The sequence below is a fragment of the Camelus dromedarius genome, chromosome 8 (assembly GCF_036321535.1).
Source record: "Camelus dromedarius isolate mCamDro1 chromosome 8, mCamDro1.pat, whole genome shotgun sequence".
NCBI classification, from domain to species: Eukaryota; Metazoa; Chordata; class Mammalia; order Artiodactyla; family Camelidae; genus Camelus; species Camelus dromedarius.
The window spans coordinates 17,627,869-17,645,180 of record NC_087443.1 but is presented as its reverse complement, the minus strand read 5'-3'; the positions used below and the strand labels follow the sequence as shown (position 1 = coordinate 17,645,180).

Below are 17,312 nucleotides of genomic sequence, written 5' to 3'. Positions count from 1 at the left end.
TTTTGAAGGCTGCCTACCTTCCTTGGTGCACAGTCCCTCCCTCCATCGATTGATTTCAAGCCAGCAAACTCTAGTCTGGTCCTCACCTCGCATGCCTCCAACACTGACCTTTCTACCTCCTTTTTCTGCTTTTGGGGGCCCTTCTGAGTGCATCAAAGGCAGGATAATCTCTCTGTCTCAAGGTCAGCTGGCTCGAAGTCTTAAGTCCATCAGCTGCTTTAATAGCTTCTTACAATATAAATGTTCAGGTTCTTGGAATTAGGACATGGACATCTTTGGGGACTATTATCCAGCCTCCCACAGTTATACTTGCTGGTACTTTTTAACAAATTTTTTTTTTTTGAGGGGGAATGGCTTAGTGGTAGAGTGTGTGCTTGGCATGCACAAGGTCCTGGGTTCAATCCCCAGTATCTCCACTAAAACAATAAACAAACAAACAAACCTAATTACCCCCCAAATAAACAAATAAATAATGTTTTTAATCACTTTGGATATATTTTGTAAAAAAAAATACATTTCTATAAATATGTAGCCTCTTTCTTCTATTATCTCTGCTAAACTTGTTAAACATAGGCAAAAGTTAAAAAAAGGAAAAAGGCTCTGAGTGAGAATCTTAGGGCATCCTCTCTGCAGAATGTTCATAAACTTTAGTCTTGGGGAGCAGAGTGAGAAAGGGAGTGGGGATAGGTGGCAGGACCCATGGCGACTGGGAACTGGGGGAGGTGGAGTTCCCAGAGTCTCATCGTGGGAACAAGCCAGCATCTCCACCCAGTGTCTGCGTGTCACTCCCAGAACCAAAGCTGGACACCAGAGCACAAAAGCTGTAATGCTGGCATCAACTCCCTTGTTCTCAGCGCAAGAGTGTCCAACAGGTGTTTCCATCAGAATGTGCAATTGAAGTACTTTAGAGGCTGAAAATATGACAAATAGAAGAACATGAAGAGGGTATCTTCTTCATTCAAAAGCAGAACACAATTTCCTGAGATTTTACTGCTAATGTAAGTGTCGAGGTTGCAGTAGAAATCTAAATGTCTATTCCTTTTGCTCTCCTATTACAAGGGAAGTGGAGAGAGGCCAAATACATCAATCCAGACTTCATCATCCAATGAGATAATCAAAGATAGAACTAAGTTATTAAACTACATTAAAAACATTAGGGAGATAGGCAATCATACAACAAGCTTATGTTGCAGGAAAACCTACAGCATGTCTAGGGAATGGGAACAAAGCAGGAAAACCATTCGAATAGTTTTTAAAAGGGGGAAAGGGTGGCTGAGAAAAATCCTCACACAGTAACCTTGTTATCTTACTTGTCTGCGTGAAGCTGAGGCTTGGATTGGCGCCATCTGTTTAGCATCATTCATAAGAACATGGCTGAGACTACTGATGTTAGTGTCAGAACTACACATGGAGCCGCCTGGATAACTGGGGCATCTGCAGGGGAAACCTGACTTTCCAATCTGGGGAGGCAAGGAGGCTTCCCAGAGAGAGGCTGTCGGACCCTGGGGACACTTAGGCTTCTTGTGAGCAGCACCCTAGGGATTCAGGACTCCTAGTCACACTTTGTCCTGCTCTGGGACTGGTGCTCTGAGTCTGCATCTGACCTTCCACTTGGAGAGTTTTATGGAATCAGTTGCAAAGCAGCCCACCAGACAGCCCAGACCTAGGCAGAGCATGTGGCTCTGAGACTCGGGTGGATCTATCAGCAAATGTGTCCAGAGATCCCTTATGCTGACTTAGTCTTTGTTAGCCCCAGCCTGATGTGAGCTGTTCCATCACCATCTGCACACACAGTCCTCCCCTGTAGGTGACCCTGAGTTTCCAGTATTCACAAGAAAAGTGCCTCCATTAACAATGATATCCTGCTCCAGGGTAGACCACTGCAGCCCTGGATGATAAATCAGAAAGAGAAACTATAGACCTGGGTAACAGAGTTATCATCCCTTCCAATGCCAAATGCAAACCAGATGTTCTCAACCCACCAACATACTCCCTCCATACTTACCCCTTCCCTGCAGTCCCCAGGCTAAGAAACAAGGGACAGCCCCATTAACAGGACATTCTCTATTGGTAAAGGTGGGGTTGGTCATCTAAGATGCTGGAGTGGTCCCACTGCCTTTCATTCAATCAAATGACATGGCTAGTAATGTTAAGCAGGAGCAGTGACAAGCGTCAGAAGGCTCAGAATTCTCATCCCAAGTCTATTTCTCTGACTCCATTTCCTTGTCTATAAAATAGAGATAAATGATCTTGGTCTTGATTGTTTCCTTCAGAGTGATGTTATGGAGATCAGTGAGATTATAAAATGAAACTTTCTTGAAAAATGTAAAGGATGATTATAATGTTTATTGCATTACCTATGTGTTACTTACATGTTAGCAGGTCTAATAAAGAAATAAATCACACTGAGGAAGTAAGAAAATAATTTGCCTCCCTGGATTCATGTTCCAGGTTGACCAGAGGGCCTGGAACCAAATTATTCTTCAGGAAAATTCCCTGGGTGTCAGAAGCAGGTAAGGATTCCAAGGAGAGGTGCATGCTTGATCTTGACATAAATTTCAAGAGATCCTCGCCAGTTAGGCTGTAAGATGGTTTATTTGTTAAGGTTAAGAAAAAAGATTTGTGAGAGGAGAAGCAAGATGGTGGACTAGAAGGACACTCGTAGCTCACCCTCTCCCACAAATACACCAAGACTCAGATCTATGGACCTAATCAGCCAGCCAGAGCACCTGCTGAACTCCAACAGAACATCACCCTCTTTGAAAGACAAAGACACTAAAAATCTGGTAGGAAAAAAGAAAGAAGAAAAAACAAAACAGTGCAGGACCAATCCCACAGAGAGGGAGTGGCAAAGGAGGAACAGCGCTCATTCACTGAGTCTCCCCTCTCCAACGGACAGGCAAGCAGGACAGAGGGGGAGCCTCTGAGGCTCATATCTGCCCCGAGCACCCCTTGACCGACAGAACTGAGTTAAATGGGCACAAAGGGTCCCCACAACACCCAGCCCAAGACGCAAGCTGGCAGCTGGGGGCTGGGCCACACTGCCTGAGCCGAGAGGACGACTGGGGCGGCTGCACTGAGGCAGCCCCAGGGGACTGCAGGTTGCTGCACATCATGGCTGGGAGGGGATACTGAGCAGAACAATCTCAGTTCCCCATAAATTGCAAAAAAAGCAAAGCAACACAGCTGGTTTGCCCTGGCGGGAGGGGCGTCATAGCCTTTGTCTCCTCAGACCTGCTCCACCATTACTGGTGCTTCTAGCGAGAAGAGAGGTGGGGTGAAGCCACAGCTTCCATCTCCTCCTGTGCACAGTGCCCAGGCCAGGGAAGGCCTGAGACCTGAATCCGCACCCGGGGGCTCTGCAGCCTCCTAGGCAGGACTGAGACTTGTTTACAGCCTGAGGCAGATAGGCTCTTTCTGCCCGGGCACCTCAGAGAACTTGCGCTGCCAAGACAAACAAGAAGCTGAGATTTGTCACGGAGCAGGGGTGGGGCCGTTCCATGGCCTTCTCTGAGCCCACCTACAGAGCACCAACCCTAGGCGGAGCAGGCAGCTGCACAGAGCAGTGGTGCAACCAGCGCTGGGAGAGGGCGGGCGGCCACCCACCTTCCTGACAGGAACGTAGCACCTGACCATGGTGCTGGGAGGGGGAGTGACCCACCCACCCACCAGGTAAGAGTTCAGCACCTGACCCAGTGTTGGGAGGGGACGCGATCTGCTAGCCAACAGCCACTGGGAGCAGCACAGACGAGGGAGCCAACAGAGGGCCTCTGGAAACAGCAAGCTGAGTTCACGAAACAGGGCATAGACACAAAGACCTCTCGATAAAATCGTTAAGAACACACCATCTCCAGGAGAACTAGATAACTGATACTCCTTAAGCCACAGTGCCAGAGAGATATGAGCAATGTAAAGAAGCAGAGGAACCACTCCCAATTAAAAGATCAAGAGAAATCCCCTGAAAGCACCATCAAGGAAATAGACATTGATGGCCTACTAGATCAAGATTTCAAAAAAGGAGTGATCAAAGTACTGAAGGAACTAAAAGAAATAGTGTTTAGAGATATAAAGTATGTCAAAAATGAAATTGAAGCTATAAAGAACCAAGTAGAATTAGTAAACTCATTTGCTGAGATGAGAGCTGACCTAAAGGCTGTACAAAGCAGGTTAGGCAATGCAGAGGAATGAATAAGTGACCTAGAAGACAGGACAACAGAAAGCACCCAATCAGAACAGCTGAGAGAAAACAAATAAAAAACAATGAAAACAATATAAGGGGCCTATGGGATAATATAAATTGTGCCAATCTTCACATAATAGGGGTTCCAGAAGGGGAAGAAAGAACAAAGGGGATTGAAAAGGCATTTGAAGAAATCATGACTGAAAACTTCCCAAACTTAAAGAAGGAATCAGATATCCAAGTACAGGAAGCTCAGAGGGTCCCAAACAGGAAGAACCCAAATAGACCCACACCAAGACATATCATAATCAAGATGGCCAGAGTCAAGGATAAAGAAATGATTCTAAAGGCAGCAAGAGAAAAGCAAAGAGTAAGTTACAAGGGAACCCCCATAAGGCTCTCAGCTGATTTCTCTACACAAACACTACAGGCCAGAAGGGAGTGGCAAGATATATTCAAGGTCCTGAACGAAAAAAAGATGCAGCCTAGGATACTCTATCCAACAAGGCTATCCTTTAGAATAGAAGGAGAGACAAAGAACTTCACAGACAAGCAAAAACTACAACAGTTTAGCAACAGTAAACCCATACTAAAAGAAATATTGACAGGTCTACTCTAAATAGAAAAGAAGCAAGATGCTACAAAAATGAGAAACTCATAACTGGAAAGTAGATAACTGCCATGAATACAAAAAAAATTAACACAACATTGTAAAAGAAGACATCTAAATCATTAAAAGTGGGAGAGGGAAGCAAGGAAAGCCATTGTGGAAAACAGTATGGCGATTCCTCAAAAGACTAGGAATAGACTTACCATATGACCCAGGAATCCTGCTCCTGGGCATATATCCAGAAGGAACCCTACTTCAAAATGACACCTGCAACCCAATGTTCATAGCAGCACCATTTACAATAGCCAAGACATGGAAACAGCCTAAATGTCCATCAACAGGTGACTGGATAAAGAAGATGTGATATATTTATATGATGGAATACTATTCAGCCATAAAAACTGACAACATAATGCCATTTGCAGCAACATGGATGTCCCTGGAGAATGTCATTCTAAGTGAAGTAAGCCAGAAAGAGAAAGAAAAATACCATATGAGGTCGCTTATATGAGGAATCTAAAAACAAATAAATAAATAAATACAAAACAGAAACAGACTCATAGACATAGAATACAAACTTGTAGTTGCCAATGGGGGGGTGGGAAGGGGCAAACTGGAAATTTAAAATGCAGAATAGATAAACAAGATTATACTGTATAGCACAGGGAAATATATACAAGATCTTGTGGTAGCTCATAGTGGAAAAAAAAGTGACAATGAATATATATATATATATATATATATATATATATATATTTATATATATGTTCATGTATAGAAAAATTGTGCTCTACACTAGAATTTGACACAACATTGTAAAATGACTATTACTCAATAAAAAAATGTAAAAAAAGAAAAATGATTTGTCACATGGATTAGCTTGCCACTTCCAGCCAAGGTGGTGTAGTCTCATTTCCTCCCAAGTCCTCTCTCTGAAAAATAAAAGATGCTGGACATAACACAAAAAGTCAAACATAGCTCACAGTGAAAAAGAATGCAACAATGAATATATGTATGTTCATGTATATCTGAAAAATTGTGGTCTACTCTGGAAATTGACACAACATTGTAAACTGAGTATAACTCAATTAAAAAAAAAAGTCATACATAAAAACTTAAACATAGAATGACCTATGATCCAGCACATCCACCTCTTGGCCTATAACCCAAAGAAGAGAAAGCCAGGTCTCCAGTAGACACTTGTACACCCACATTCACAGCAGCTTTATTTCACAATTGCCCAAGGTGGAAGCAACACAAGTGTCCCTCAACAGATGAATAGGAAAACAAAATATGGTACAGACACACAAAGGAATAGTATTCAGCTTTAAAAAGGTAGGAAATTCTGACACATGATACAACAGAGATGAACCTTGAAACCAGAGTTTCAGTTTGGGAGGATGGAAAGATTTGAATTCGGTTGATGGTGATGGTTGCACACCAAAGTGAATATACTTAATTCCATGGAACTGCACACTGAAAATGGTAAATTTTACCTTATGCATGTTTCACAACAATAAAAAATCAAACACAGGAAGGTGGAAAGAATAAGGCAACTTTGCAGAGACCTTGGGATTTGAAGAACAACACAGCAGTTGTGTCCCTGTGTTTTCTTTACATGTCCATGTAATTTAGCCAGGGCACTGGGGGAGCCTGCCAACTGCAGCTACCAACAGGTACAGACCAAGAAGTTCCAAGCAAAGCCTGATTCCTGTAGGTGTGGGAATGGGAAAATGTCTACCTAACAGAACAGGGAGTGTTTTGTTTTGTTTTGTTTTACAATAATTGTTCTGCTTTAGCCAAATATTAATGGAAAACACCCTTGTTCCCCGACCCCCACCACAGTGTCAGCAGGGCTGACTGGGGAGCTAAACTTCTCCCCAAAACTCATCAGTGATGAGGCAATGCTGACCTCACCCCATTTCCCACCCATCCATGAGTGAGGAGCTGAACATTTACCCTTATCTGGACCTGTGCATGACACAGAATCAGGACGAGTGCCTTCTGAAAAAAGAAAACAGAATTGGATCCAGAAACTCTCCATACAATAGCTAAAATGTCCAGGATACAATAGGGTGACAGTCTAGTTTAATGTAGTATAGTACTGTATTAGCTTCTTTAGGGCTGCCAAAACAAAGGACCACAAACTGGTGGCCTAAAATAATAAAAATCACACCAGAATATTGTAAAACAACTACACTTCAATAAAAAAAATGTTTTTAATTTAAAAAACCAGAAATGCATTGTTTCATGATTCTGGAAGCTAGAAGTCTGAAGTCAAGATGTCACTGGGGCCAGTCTCCCTCTGACACCTGTAAGGGGGACCCTTTCTTGCCTCTTCCTAGCTTCTGGTGGCGTGCTGGCAATCCCAGGCATTAGCTGCCTTGCAGCTGCAGAATTCAAAACTCCACCCTCATTGCCACATGGCCTTCTCCTCATGTCTCTATCTTCACGTGTTCATCTTCTTGTAAGGACACCAGTCACGTTTGATTAGGGTCCCATCCTCCTCCAATGTGACTTCATCTTAACTAGTGACATGTGCAACAGCCCAGTTTCCAAAGAGGTGCTGGAGGTTCGGACTCCATCATATATATTTTGCAAGGTTGAGACACAACTCAACCCATGGCATGTACCAGGGTCAATTCCATTTTTGATATCATGTTATGCAAAACTCACCTCTGGGAAAGCTGAGTGAAGGGACATGGGGCTCTGTACCATTTTGCCACTTCCTATGATTCTATAATGACATAAAAATAAAAATTCTTTAAAAACCACTTTGTTTGATCAACAGAGATCAAGCAAGAGATCTTACCCCATTTCCCATCTTCACTGACACATTTTTGGACTTTACATTCTCAACTTTTTTCGACAGGGAATGAATTCTCTCCTGTATTTTGCTTGTGGTTTGCCCTAAGTATTTGCTAAATATGGTCAGCAGCTTTGAGACTGGTGAGAATTCTCTCCTCATTGCAATCCCTCCTAAGAATTTCACAAATAAATCACCAAGCCTCCTAAGAAGATGGTGGGCAATTTCTCAAGCTTGCAGATGGGAAAAGCCCCTGTAATTCTAAAAAATGTTCACTCCTTTCTAATCTCAAGTTACTGCGGTCTGGGCTTGGAGAAACAGTGACATTTTCTTGACCTTTTTAAAGCAAAGCTTGGGAGGTTGTTCCTAATTTCAAGGGACTGGGTTTTGTGGTTCCTGTAAGTTCCTGGAAGTGAACTGATGGGAACAGGGAAAGTGGCTTGGTGGAGTGGAGCTCGCTGGAGAAGGACCATGAAGCCCAAACCTTCTTGCTTCTCCCTTGTACTCAGGTGGATGGGGCAGACAGGGCTGACCCTAGGGAGGATGAATTAGAGCCCAGATCCTAGGGTGTATCATCCATCCCATGGGCTCAGATCATGTCTGAAGGATGGGATTCCAGGGTGCAGGCCAGTCACAAAGTCAAGCACCAATAGCTGTGCTAAAATTCTGACCCACATGGTTGGGGGAGATAGAAATAGGGGACTTGCTGGGTGGAAAGGTATAAATTGGGAGTTTGAGATTTTCATATTTGAACTACTATATATAAAATAGATAAACAAGTTTCTACTGTATAGCACAGATAACTATATTCAATGTCTTATTTTATCTCATTTTCATATTCTTAAAAGAATATGAAAAGGAATATATGCATGTCTGTGTATGACTGAAACATGCTGTACACCAGAAATTGACACAACATTGTAAACTGACTAGACTTCAATTAAAACAAAAAAGAGAGCGGGGGGGGTGTGTGTCCTGCACTAGTGTTCTCTTGCTGTGTCACAAATGGCCACTAACAGCAGCTAGAAACAACATGTGTTTATTATCTCACAGTTTCTGTAGCTCAGAAGTCTAGGAAGGGTCTTTCTCAAGGTGTTGGCTGGGGGACAGTTCCTTCTGGAGCTCAGGGTCCATTCCTAAGCTCACATGGCTGTTGGCCAAATTCAGCTCCTTGCAACTGTAGGACTGTGGTTCCAGCTTTTCTGCCGGCTGGAGATTGTCAGCTAGAGGTTGCTCTCAGCAACTAGCGGTCACACTCAGCTCCCTACTGTCCACCCACCCCCATGGGTCCTCTCACAAGGTGGCAGTTGACATCTTTGTGGCCAGCAGGAGGATCTCTCCCATGTTTGGAATCTCTCTTCAGGAAAGGCTCAGTCCCTTTTAAGAGCCCAGGTTATCTCCTTTTTGATTTTTCAAAATCAGCATTAGAGATCTTAACTTCCTTTGCAAATTGACCTTCACTTTTGAAGTCCTAACCACAGGACTTAAATCCATCACACGAACAGTCTTTCCCCCACTCAAAGGGAGGGGATTATTTGGGGGTGTGAATATTTCATCGGTGGGGGTGAAAATCTTGGGGGCCTCTCAGAATTCTGCCTATGACAGGTGTGGAACCCTAGGTGGTGGGTTTGAGACACTGAGTCCAGTGCTGGCTGGAGTCTGGGACAGGACAGCTGCGAATTGTCCAACAGAAGGCAGAAAGGAAAACAAGGTACAGCCCAGCTCTACATTTAACCACTGCAGGATGGGGCGGGGAAAAGCCACAGACACTCTGCAGCACCTCACATCCTGAGACATGTGAGTGACTGTTCCCCGGTGATGGGGGAACCTCGGGTCCTGGAGGGAGTAGTGCATGACTAGACTCTGAGCCCTGCTAGAACCTGACATAGAAGCCACCAAACCTTAGAAAGAAAAGCCAATGATTTCTAAGCAACGCAGGTGGGAGAAGGTGCCACAGTTCTCAAAAATGTCCACTTCTCTCTCCTGTCTAGTCAGTGTGGCTGCAAATTAGAGAAACAATGGCATTTTCTGGCTCAGGTTGGGAAAGACAGCGGCTGACACTCTTTGTGCCAGTCAGAACTGGCTCGGGCACAGGCTGGCCGGAGGGCACAGATCACAGAGGGCGGGGTAGACTCATCCCAGACTGAGATCCTGGGAACTGGGCGAGCCAGCAAGTTCAGAAACGAGCTTCCCTGGAAAGGAGCTCTCTTGATCTCACAGCTTTGGGGGAGCCTTCTTCCCCCTCTCAGTCCATGTGGAAAATGATGTACTGAGCTGAATGACACTTGGGCCTTATGTGCTGGGCCGGCAGCACAGAGGAACTGGGAGGACAGCTGTGCACATCAGAGAACGTTATAGAACAATAAGAGAGAAGACAGCATGGGGGGTCAGTTTGCTAAAACATCCAGTGACATTCTGTTGGCCTGATCATTCCTCTTGGATGGGACTCGGGTGGAAGGGTTGAGATGAAGCCACCATTTAACCAACTGGCCAAGGGGTGAGGCTATGAGTGGGGTCTCATGTCTGTGACCTCAGGGCTTCCCGCTCTGTCCTCAGATCCTGGGAGTGAAGACCATCAGCAGACATGAATGGCTTGCTCCTGTTGGCATTTGGAAGTCATTCTTAAATTCAGAGTTGTGACTTGTGTGGCTAATTTTCAACTCCAGAAGGACCAGGGTGGGGGGAGGGGAAGATTTGCCCTCCTTAACTGGACACCCCCCCGAGTTGTCCTGGTCATAGCAGAGAGGTGCACTGGGGTGGGGAAGGCACTCCAGTGGGGAAGTGTGGTGGCAGCACTGAGCCAGAGTTAGGTGACATGTGTCTGGGGAGCCCAGAGCATTGTAGGGACATAATTATTAGGGCCCGCAAACCAGGGCAGCCGCCGTGGTCTTTCCACCTGTGGAAGAAGTGGGGCCAGATTGGAAAGACCAGAGAGGCAAAGACATCTGTGCCAAAAGGGAGCAGAGACCACATCCTTCCCAGGACTTCCCAGCGAGGAAGCAGCACAGCGAGTCTGCAGAGCCACAGCATCACTGGGTGTACTCACCCCGTCCCGGGGGGAGCACGACCGTCCCCAGGGCGTCTGGTCAGAGGAGGGCATCTGACAAGTCACAGCCACCAGAGCACCGGCAAGAGAAACCCCCAAAATAGAGCCTCTCCCAGCTGTGGGCTGAAGCCAGGCCTGGCTGTGGTCAGATTAACAGCACTGGGGGCCTGCAGTGGGATCTCGGCCCAGGTTTTCTGGACACCTACTGTGTGCCTGAACTTGTGAAGAGGAATCAGACCCGATCCCTGGAGCAGCCTGAAAGAGGGGTAGATGGCCTGCAGGTGGGCTCAATCAGGGTTGCCCCGCCAGGGTATGTCCTAGACATTGTCTGCAGGGACGTGGCCGGATGCGGTCCCCGTGAGGCTGCTGCTTCCAGGTCTGATGCCGGCCAGAGCCTGTGGGTGGCCAGCTGGGGATGGATGACAGACATGAAGGGCAGGAAGCAAAGACTATCGGGACCCCCCTCTCAGTGCACAGGACCCACAAGGATCACCTGGAATGGCTTTGATCTCTACAGGGAGAGGCTGGAGCAGAGGTGCAGCAGGTCCACAGAGCTCCGCCAGCAGCTGCCCCCACGCTGGCCAGGTGAGCTGGCCTGCACTGCCTCAGGGCAGGTAGGCTGCTGGTACGCTGTGGAAGGCCACCTCTCAGGCAAAGTGAGCCCATGCTCTCTTGACCCAGCTCAGAACAAGAACTCTAGGGAACAATGTCCCAGCTTAGCTAAGGTGACATAATATATAACTCACTCAATAGGTACCCATGACACAACCTAGGAAGTAACCATTTCTCCTAGGAAGGCGAGCCCAGGAATTCTGGGAACACAGTTATAGGGGAGTCAAGTCCTCTTTTAAAATGGGGTTCAGAGGCTCCATGGAGGTGATGGCATCTGACATAGTTTGAGAAATAAGGTGGGATCAGATGCAGCTGGTCCAGTGGTCAGGGTTCCATAGGGAGTCATGGGCAGCAGCCCAGAAGCGGGTGTAGACGGAAGCAGCCTCCACCCGCAGCCCAGAGAGGACTGAGAACGCAGGGATGAGCCCTCTGCTCCCTCCCCCAGGGAAAATAACCAGACATAAAAAATGTTTTACAGGCCATGAAGTTTCCTACTCCCCTGGGTGAAATTAAATTCTTTGGGATACATTTGGGAGTTTGAGATTTGCAAATATTAACCACTAAGCATAAAAATAGATTTAAAATTTTTTTCCTGTATGGTACAGGGAACTATATTCAATATCTTGTGATAACCTTTAATGAAAAAGAATATGAAAACAAATATATGTAAGTATATGCATGACTGGAACATTATGCTGTACACCAGAAACTGACACATTGTAACTATCTTCAATTTAAAAAAAAAAAAGTCCTTGGACTGAAATCACAGTATCTTTTTTTCAGATCATGTTTCAGATGTTCCATTTTTAGGCCTTGAACTCCCTGTGATACCTTGCTTTATTTTTCCCCGATTTTTTAACTGCACTAAGTAAATATTAAAACATAAGTGAGGAGCAGCTCTCCTTTCATTATTAATCAACTGTAGCTGGCTTGGAACTGGAGGGGATTATCTTTTACCTGTGGCCCAAATAAGGTTGAACTGCCCTCCCTTTGTCTTTTCTCCCTCTCTCCTCCTTTCCATCAGTCTTTCCTTTCTATTTTTATTCAAACAAGTCTGGATTCAAATCTTTTTTTTTTTTTTAATGGAAGTACTGGGGATTGAACCCAGGACCTCATACATGCTAAACATGAGCTTTACCACTGAGCTATACCCCACCTCCAGTCTTTCCTTAATTTTCATTTTTTATTGCTTCTTATACCCCAAATCAAAAAATAAGAGCAATAATAAAGTACATGTAACAAAAGAAAAGCGTCAAACACATCACCATTAGACTATGACAAAAAATGGTTTTTCAAGTCTGTGTGCTCCCTTTGGTCCTGTCCATATGTATCCTTAACAAGGGTATAATTCTGCCCTTTGTTTTTTTTCACTTGCTAATACCATAAAGATGTTTTCCACTTTGCCAAATTGGCTTTCCTGTTACCATGTTATCCTGTGATGCAACGCGCTTCTGGTTTCCAAGGAATGGACTAAAGCCCATTTTGGTGACAGGAAAGCCTTGGCTGGTGCCTGGGTGTTGGGAGCTGTGAGGAAAGGTACTTTTCTCTGACTATGATCTGCAAAGAGCTGCTCTTTTGGTCCTGGTGGGCAGTGATGGCCAGGTCCAGGAGAGTTCCTTTGCCGTTCAGGTACGAGCCTCTTAATGTGCCTGAAGTGACTTGAGTTATCTCTAAAGGGATGCAGAGCAGGGAGAATGGAGACCGTGGTGGTGTGGGGCATTTCCCTAATCACATGTCCTCCCTTCTACTAGAAGCATGTGACACCCTCCTCTCCCTCTGGTACCTCCTTCCCAGAGCAGCTCACCAGGATCTGCAGGGTAGAGAAGAGGTTTGGGTTTTCCTTTTAAGGAAGACCTTGACGGAGAGTCATGCACAAAGGAAAGCAAGTAAAACAATATTTTGTTATTAAATATTAAAACTAAAACCCAAATCCACAGTTTTAGAATATGCCCTTGTAAAAATGCTATGCCTGTATATCTGAAGGGAACTCTAATTCAAAAAGATATCTGCACCCCAATGTTCATAGCAGCACTGTATACAATAGTATACTGAATTTTTTATTTTTTTGCCAAATTAAACTTTTTGAAACTTGATTATTTATTATCTTTGGTCTAAAAAGAACCACTATAAATAAGAAAAACTTGATTGCAATTGTTTAAAGAACATACACAATTAAATGTGAGTTTTCCTGCTGGGAAGCAGCAAAGTTTTGCACAGCAGGGCTCAAATCAGATTACAGGATTTTCATGAGAGTCTGGAAAGTAAGAATCTATTTTCTCGAGAGACCAAAAATAGACTTACCATATGACCCAGCAATCCCGCTCCTGGGCATATATCCAGAGGGAACCCTAATTCAAAAAGACACTTGCACCCAAATGTTCATAGCAGCACTATTTACAAAAGCAAGACATGGAAACAGCCTAAATGTCCATCGACAGATGACTGGATAAAGAAGTTGTGGTATGTTTATACAAGGAAATACTACTCAACTGTAAAAAAAGAATAAAATAATGCCATTTGCAGCAACACTGATGGACGTGGAGATCGTCATTCTTAGTGAACTAAGCCAGAAAGAGAAAGAGAAATACCATATGAAATCACTCATATGTGGGATCTAAAAAAAAGAAAAAGAAGACACCAATGAACTCATCTACAAAACAGAAACAGACACACAGTCATAGTAAACAATCTTTTGGTTACTAGGGGAAAAGGGGTGGAAAGCAATAAATTTGAGGGTTTTAGATTTGCAAATATGAATTACTATGTATAAAAATAGACAAAAAGTAAATGTCTTCTGTATAGCACAGGGAACTATGTGCAATATCTTTAATATCTTCAATATCTTTAATGAAAAAGAATACGAAAACAAATATATGTATATATATGTATGACTGAACTACCGTGCTGTACACCAGAAATCGACACATTGTAATTGGCTGTACTCCAATTAAAAAAAAAATGCTACTCCTGGAACAAAAAAGACATGAGACATATAGAAAACAAAAAATAAAGTGGCAGATGTAAATCCAACTATATAAATAACATTAAATATGAACAATTAAACAATCCAATCAAAAGGCCAAGGCTGCCAGATTGGATAACAATAAAACAAGATGCAATTATATGCTGTCTATAAGAGACATACTTTAGCTTCAAAGATACAAATGCACTGAAGGTAAAAGAATCAAAAAGACAGAGCATACAAATAGCAACTATAAGAAAACAGGCGTGACTATAACAATATCAGAAAAAATAGACTTCAAACAGAATAATTTATGAGAAAAAAAGAGGTACATCTTTTAGGAAGATGCATCAGTGCGTGTTTGTCCTTGAAAGGCTAAAACAGAGCTGGCACTTACCTCGTGCTCTCTGTGCGCCAACTCCTCAGCCTGCTTTAAATGCATACTGTATTTGATCAGTACGCAGCTTGTGGGATGTGGCGCAGTGGCAGGAAGGCAGGGGGTGTAATGGGCAGCCCATGCTACTTACCCTCCCTCACCCTCCCACTGTTGATTCAAACCTTACCAGGGTACCAGTTGGCCAGCAGCCTCCCTCCAAGCTCTTGTGACAACCTGCATGAAACCAAAGCAGAATGCAGGGAGGTAAGTTTGGGGAACTTTTACTTGAGATTACTCTTGTGTTCTGAATGTGCAACACTGTAGGCTGTTAAAGCCTGAGTTTCCATGAGTAGCTGTTTGGATGCACCTTAGCCCCAGGTTACCAAGGTGACATCTGAAGTTCAACTACTTGGTTGCACCATTTAATTCCTTGATGCTTCCTTTTTCTACAAGTGACCTCTGGGCTTAGGGCCGTGGGGACAAGTCGTAGGGCACTGAATGTGTCCAGGGTGACTAACGACTTGAGACATTTGAGAGCATTTTTGTACTGTTTACATTAAGAGAACATGTATTTTATTTCATAACACAGAGCTGACATTTGACATGTTGAGTCCACGCAAGTCACTGGTGAAGTCCCTGAATTATAGCAGACAAGTAATTAGTCCCTAGAGGCCTGTTGTTTCACCAACTGTCATCTATCTTCTTTCAGATGACAATGTGGTTTGTTTTCTTTTTTTAATCTTAATATCCACCAATGCCCTGCACCCCCCACAGCACCCTTCCCCACACAAATGCCCAGCACTTGTCCATCTCCAGGATCTGCTGAGACCATGCAGTTATAACCTCAACTCAAGAGCTTCAGCTTGGCTGGCTCTGTTGTTCCTGGACTTCTTGAAGGGTTAATCTCCCCTGAATCCACAACTTGATTTCATTTACTGATAATACTAACTCCAAGTCACATTCTGGCTTATGATTGGGTTGTCGCTGATTGTCCAAATACTTTCACTTATGTAGAGAGAAAAATGATATTCTTACCAGGTGAGAGTGCAAGGTTGAGACCAGTCTCAGGATCACACGTTCAGCAGTACCACTTTCCTATTCATGCAAAAAGGAAACCAACTTTTCCCCGTGGTCTTGGGGGAGTTGCCCTGGTGATTCCCAGAACAGGAGGCACTTTCATGTCCAATCTAAACAGCAAGTTCTACATTTTTAATGGGCTTAGGTTAAAATTACTGACAAATATGACAGGAACATTAAAACCTCAAGTTTGTGACTGCCTTGTTAAGTTAGTCTCAGGGACATTTAAATGGAATAAAATAATCATTTGCTTTTTTTTTCATATTTGGGTTTATTTGGCAGGGAGCAAAATAGAGTCACTAATTTTGATTTTTCCACCCAACAAATTTACCAGTTCAGACATATGGAAGACAAGGACAGTTGAAATTAATGTAAATTCCACATTAAAGAGTATTTTAAGCATTTGAAGTATGTCCAAGTTCACACAGTAACTCAAACCAGGTTGGCAAAACGTTCCCTTTGTTAGCGCAAAGAGGTCTTTCCTGGTGATGTGTGGCTAGCTTTGGGGTTCAGGGCAGAAAGGAGTTACTCAGGTTCTGAGGTGGTTTCTGACAGAAAGGCACAGGACTGACATTTTAATTCAGCAGGACCCGTGCTTGACAGGAAGGTCATTCCTGATAAGGAGAGCTGACATTAAAAAAGATGGAAACAGAATGTGGGGAGACTTGGAGCAGGGTGGGATTTCTGCCTTGGTGAGCACACAGAAAGGAGGGAAGAGCTGAAAAGAGAAAGAAGGTTGGGTCAGGCCATTTTCTTGTAGTGGCTCAGATATTGTTGGAAGCATCTTTAACAAAAGACCTACATAGGGAAAATATTTAATGAATACTCTTTTGTCCTGTGGCCGTTCCAATAGTTCAATTTTCTTTTTCCCTCGGAAGTTTCAAGACACTTGGGATGCACATCCAAGATAACGTGAGCAGAGGAAGTGAAGCTGGGCCTTGGACCCCAGCACACATGAGCTGGGATCCCAGATCAGCTACTGCACCCTACACGTATTTCTAGGGTAGACCACTGAGTCAGAGATGTTAGGGATTAAAGTGTGCTCAGGGAAAAGCTGAAGAGACAAAAGGAGGCCAGAAACGAGCAATAGTTAAATGCACTGATGTGTCTAGACGTGACTGGCCCACACTGGCTTCCCTGGGACCAGCACACAGGATGGAAGGAGATGCCAACTGAGGCAGAGGAGAGTCAGCCCTTCGAAGTGGACAAAAGCAGGTATCCATGATTGACTGAGGGACCAGAGAGGGCAGGACAAAGCCTATGGCCCAGGTGCAGCCAGTTGGAAGCTGCCACATGGCCAGGAGCCACAGGGACGCAGGGGCCACATCAGGACATCCACCTGCTGACCGAGGCTGCTCCCGAACCAGCAATGAGCTCAGCCAGGCTGGGAAACTCAAGTGTTTCAAAGTCTCAGATGTCCTCTGCCCTCCAAGACAGTTTCCCCCACAGAAGTCGGCCTCAGTGCATCCTCTGTGTTGTCCTCTTACTATGAGCCTCACTCAGAAGAGAAAGAAAGGAAACCTTCCCCATCCCTCCCCAGAGAACTCTGGGACCGAAGGCCCGGACTTGCTCAAGCAGCACCCACACCCTCCGTTGTATGACTTGTTGTAGGAAGAGCCCGGTGGTGAGTGTTAACCACACTA

At 44.4% G+C, this 17,312-nt stretch overlaps 1 non-coding gene across 1 annotated transcript; it reads left to right on the top strand.

Annotated features, from left to right (window-relative positions):
- The first annotated feature begins 344 nt into the window (after window positions 1-344).
- On the top strand, window positions 345-416 carry TRNAA-GGC (transfer RNA alanine (anticodon GGC)). The gene has a single exon. It is a non-coding gene; the product is annotated as a tRNA-Ala (tRNA).
- The last annotated feature ends 16,896 nt before the right edge of the window (window positions 417-17,312 follow it).